Genomic DNA, 5,622 nt, shown 5'->3' with positions numbered 1-5,622 from the left:
AGACTGTATCACCAACCCCACCCCATCTTACAGGGAAAACTAGCAGGCGGCAGCCTACGTGGAACACCTGGCTCGGGTTAGACACCTCACCACAGGACCTTGGAGCCTGTCACTCAGCCTTACTCCACCCCACCTTCCCACCTGTAAAATTCAGTGAGCACTACACCCAGCTTGGGTGCCCGTAAAGCAGGCACTGCACGTGGCATACAGCACGTAGAGCATGGCACGTGTATCATCCTCCTTAGCTGCTTAGTGGATCTGCACATGAAATTGAAGCCAGGAAACAGGATGATGAGCCGTGGAGATGACGATGGTGGAGAGGTTCCAGCTGCACCGAGAGTGGCCACAGGAGGCAGACTGCGGCCGCTCCGAGCTGCCGAGGAGGGAGGACGAGTGAGGCTGGGGTGAGGACGACCTCACCTCTTTTCTCGGGGCGGTGCCCACAGGTCTGTTGCACAAAGCTGGGGGCGGATGGGGGGCCCATCAGACTGCCTGTCACGAGGTGAGACATCAAGACTGAGCTCTGTATCCAGTGTCCTCGTGACCTCCTCCACCTCTGAGTGGGGACACACTTTCCTGTAGCTGCACCTGGCCAACGGCTTCCCACCAACCTATCTTTGGCTGAGATGGCTTTGGCTGCAAGTGACACCTGAGTCAACCTGGCTTAAATGATACAGGTTTACATTCTACATAATGAGAAGCCTAGAGAGAGAATGCTCCAGCGTGGGTTCCCAGCCCCGTACTGTCTGTCACATCCTCTGAGGGTCTGTTGTTGGCCTTCCCTCGTTTGCTGCAGGACAGCTGCAGCAGGCATCGCTCCCCAAACAGCTGCATCCCCACGTTTGCGGGGAGGGACTACTTACCTAAATCAAGTCCCCAGGAGACTTTCAAGTCCCATTGGCCAGAACTGGGTCACGTGCCCTGCCCACAGGTAGTGGTTGGCAAAGGGGAGGGAGCTGGGCTGCCGGCGGGTCCCCCATTGAGTACATGGCACCCCATACCTGAGCACAGTGGGGGTTCTGCTGGAAGGAAGATGGTGGGAGTGGACGTTCAGTTGGAAACCCACCAAGCTGCCAGGCCTTGGAAGTTTTGGGTTTTTTTTTTTAGCTTCTGCATTATTTTTAACTAGAAATATTATACTGTCAAAACCAATGAGTCACCGTGCCCTTCTGACTGAAGCCTGGTGGATTATCAGTACTCCCGTCCAAATTCCCAGGGAGACACAGATGCCTGGAAGAGGTAAGGCAAGGAAACGTGAGGCTGCCCTTGGAAGGGTTTGGTGTCATCACGCCAGGAGCTGGGACACTGGGTTTATGGAGAGGGGCTGGGCTGGGGACGCATGTGTAGGGATATGGTAATTAATGGCTTCTGTTCATTTGCAACATGAAAGGTACTCCATTAATACATGGGAGAAACAGTTCATAGAACATTAAGGGAAAAACAGTTTGAATTGTCCAGATACTTCAGGGGCAGCCCCAACAGGGAGAGGAGCCTTCTCTTGACCCCTACTGGTTACTGAAATAGTTCAAAAAACATGGGGACATCTGGCCAGGGACAGGTTAGTAGCATTCCAACACTAGATGAGCCCATAGCTCAGCCTCGGTTTCCTCATTTGTAAAATCGGCAATTGGCATCCAAGGTCAAGATCCTTGCCACTCTGATCCCATGTGACTTCAACCTTGAGCCACGAGTGACAAAATGATAAACAGGACCCAGAGGCCTGAAACCAGCAGCTCCCCAGATACTGGTAATTTCCTACAAAATGACAGAAATGGTGCAGCGGTGGCGATGGTGATGATGATGGTGACACATAGCACACCGAGCACTTGCGATAAGCCCATGCCTCGTCCTCTTGTGTTACCTTATTTAATTTCCTCAAAAAATCCATGGAATACTTATATTATCCCCATGTACCAAATGAAGAAACGGAGGCGTAGGGAGTCTCCTGCCTGTGTTCACCTATTATGGACAGAACTGTATCTCTAGAATTCCTATGTTAGTGTCCTAACCCCCAGTGTGAGTATATTTGGACACGGGGCCTTTAAAGAGGTAACTAAGCTTAAAGGAGGTCACGAAGAGTGAGGCCCTAATCGGACATGACTGGTGTCCTTGTAAGAAGAGGAAGAGCCATCAGGGATGCACTTAACACAGAGGAGAGGCCATGTGCGGACTATGAGGAGGGGGCCATCTGCAAGCCAAAGAGAGGAGCCCCAAGAGAAACTAAGCCCGCTGACACCTGGATCTTGGATGTTCAGCCTCCAGAACTGTGAGAGAATAAATAAAACACCGAGCCTCCCAATCTTGGAATTTTGTTACGGCCGCCTGAGCTAGATAACCTATCACCCAATGGCAAAGCCGACCTGGGAACCAGACCCATGTTCTTAAGGGTCTTGTCATCTATGATTCGACCCTTTAATTGGAGAGGCAGGCGGCAAACACCCTGATGGTTGGGTCTGTGTGTGCAAAGTGCGCAGATGGCCAGATCCACTCCCTCCCTCCTTACTCTACACGATGAAAGACAGTCCATTTGGAACTCGCCAAGACCCATATTTGGGGTGGGAATAGTCCCAGGGAAATATGGGCCAGAGTTCAGTAGGTGGCCAGAACCATCTGGGTTATACGCAGAGCTGGGTCATGCCTAAAATGGCTGTGGGCACCAAAGAGATTTTGGTCAAAGATTTTAAATGGTATCACCATCTGCTTCCCAGGGAACAGTCTTGCAAGCTGCCCAAATCAAACAGACCTGGTTGTAAATCCTGCTTTCCCCAGGTATGGGTCCTTGGGCCCGTCGCTTCACCCTCTGAACCTTAGTTTCCCCATATGTCACATGGAGATAATTATTCTGACTGCAGCAGTGCTGTGAGGATGAACAAGTTAACGCGTGGGAAACTGCTTCACAGATGGTCTTAATTCAGTAACATCTACCCCGAGGGACCACCTGAAACCCCCTTAGCTTCATCAAAGCAAAACCCTCTGTTACAAGTGTCCTGGCAGGCAGCCGCCAGGCCTTTCGGAAAGGAGCCGGGCATCAATTATAGATCACAGCCCATCATCGGATCAGCTGCTGTTCTGGTTCTTGCCTCCCTGTGGGACGGGTTCCAGGCTAGCTCATGGCCCCGGGACCTCTGCTACCCCCACAGTGCCTACCTCTTGCCCCCAGCATTCCTTCTCCCCAAAGACTAAATGCTCCTTGGGCTGGGGTTGAGGGGACCCAGAAGGACTCCCTGAAAGCTGCCCTCCCATTGGCCTCTAAGTCTTGGAGCTGGCCACCGCCCAAGTCCCAACCCCAGCCCCGATGAGCACACCCACTCCATCCTGCATCCCCCAGGAAAGGCTCCATCTCAGAGGGCCCCAGAAGAGGGGCAGAATGCCCTGGGGGAATTTCGTGTTTAAGATCGGGAGGCTACAAGAAGCCGAAGTAAAAGCATCCCTGTTTTCATCAGTGGGGTCTGCCTGCCTGACGGAACTCCGTGAGATTCCTTTGCTCCTGTGGCCTCCCGCCCTCCCCACCACCACTCACACACATTTCACCCACTTGCGCACTGGGCTTTCTCTCCCTTCCCCAGTCCCTCCCCAAGGAACCCCCAGCCAAGGCAGGCTGAGCAAACAGCCCATGGGTAGGTGCCATCCAGGTCCAAGTGATTCTCTACCTGGGCAATCATTCTCCTACTGGAAGAGTATGGGCCCTGGAGCCAGATGGCCAGGACTCCAAACAAGCAAGCTCTGCCGGGTGACTTTGAACAACTTACTCTCTCCCTAAGCTCCATCATCCACGTCTGTAAAAATGGAGACGACAATCATACTCACGCCACTGGGGTTGTTGTGGGGATTAAATGAGATAATGCATAAAACAAGTAGCACAGAGCTGGCAGGGAGCAAGCTCGAAATAGGTTAGTGAGCCATGATGCAGAGCAGGGCACGAAATGCAGGGGGCTGGGAGCGAGGGCTCCTACAAGTCTGTGGTCTGGCACCTTGCTTCCCTCACCGATAATATGGGCGGGAAAAACGGACACATATAAGAAGCCCTGACCACCCAACATTGGCAGTAGTCTTCATAAAAGAGGAAGATGCAGGGTCCAGCCTGCAGAGGGCGCAGTTGCTGGTTTGCCTCCACTTCCTCAATTCATTCTCATTCTCATCGGAAACGCTGAGGCTCCTCAGTGGGTTTCTGCATGGCATCCCCATCACAGAGCTGTGCGGGGACCAGATGAGATACGGAAGAGGGGAGGCTTTGTAAACTCCAGTGGACCGGACTGCTCAAAAGATGCTGCTCACGATCAGGATGGTTATTATTAAGACCTGTGTGTCTTTCTCTACATTTCCCACCCCAGTTCACTCCTAACAAGCTGAAAAAGCTCTCCAGGTATTTAAAGTCTCTATTACACATGCTCAGTTGCCACTCGATTGTCTGGCTTCATATTTTTGTATTTGAGAAAAAGAAAGCAAAATTATCTAAAACTTGCATTGGTAATAAAGTACTCTGTAGCAAGACCCATTCACTTCGCGTCCGTTTTAATTTTTTAAACGGAGACCACGAATCACCAACCACCGCCTTCAGTGAATTCAATTGTGAGGAAAATTAGGAAACGGCTTGAATTTTAATCAATATTTGCCTTGGCCATGAGAAAAAAAGGTTCCTTCTTCGGCTTGTCTCTAATCAAGACCGTTAATTATCTTGGTTACATGCTAGCAAATTAATTATGAACTAATGAAGTTAAAGGAGGTCATTTGTTAAGGAAAACTGATTCCATATTGTTAGCTCTGGGGGATTAAATGGAAAACCACTGTCGTGAAAACAGCTTTAGAAATTAGACTTGATAGTTGATTTGTGAGGTTGCCAAGCTGAAAGGATGAACAACAAAGGCGCCCGCAGCATCCCACGGTGGGCCCGCAGGACTCCGGCTCGCGGACACCATCAGGCCTCGCAAAGATCAGAAGGCAGGATGCTCGGGCTTGGTCAGGAGTTGGTTATCAAAGTCAGAGCAGACAAGCCTCACGGGCTGAGTGACCGACTTCCGTGCCCTCCTATCCTCAAGCCAGGCCTGCAATGCAGGAAAAAAGACCAGAATGAGCTTCTGGTGTGAAAGTGCATTCAGGGCCTTCACTGCTGCGCTAAGTGACACAGAAACTACTAGTCGCCTACCGACATCCATTCCCTCTTTCTTCCTTAAACACGGAACCCTTGTTTAATTCAAGGTGGCAATGTGCCCAGGTAGAATATGGCATTTCCCAGCCTCCCCTGAGCCTGCGTGACTAAATTCTGGTCAATGAAATGAGAGCAGAGGTTGCTGGGTATGATTTCTAAAGAGACTTACAGCCATGCCACCCTGAACGTGCCTGATCTCAGAAGCTAAGCAGGGTCAGGTCTGGTTAGTACTTGGATGGGAGACCACCTAGGAAGACCGGGTGCTATAGGTGTTAAAAAAAAAAGATTTCTGAAGAGAAAGTTGGAGAGCACATTTTCGTCCCTTCCTTCTTCCTCTTTTTCCTGACTGGAATGCAGATGTGACGACTGGAGCTCCCACAGGCTTGGAGCAGAGGAAGCTTGAAGATGAAATCCACTCACTAACGATGACAAAGCAGAAAGGCAGCAGGAGCCGGCCCCGCGCCCCCCCACCCCGA

The 5,622-nt window shown here is 51.1% G+C and overlaps 1 pseudogene; it reads left to right on the top strand.

Moving 5' to 3' along the window:
* Positions 1 to 5,309: 5,309 nt before the first annotated feature.
* LOC112470168 lies at positions 5,310 to 5,418 on the top strand (annotated as a pseudogene).
* The last annotated feature ends 204 nt before the right edge of the window (positions 5,419 to 5,622 follow it).

The sequence above is a fragment of the Pteropus alecto genome, unplaced genomic scaffold (genome assembly GCF_000325575.1).
Source record: "Pteropus alecto unplaced genomic scaffold, ASM32557v1 scaffold177, whole genome shotgun sequence".
Lineage (NCBI taxonomy): Eukaryota > Metazoa > Chordata > Mammalia > Chiroptera > Pteropodidae > Pteropus > Pteropus alecto.
This window is presented reverse-complemented; position numbering and strand designations above follow the sequence as displayed.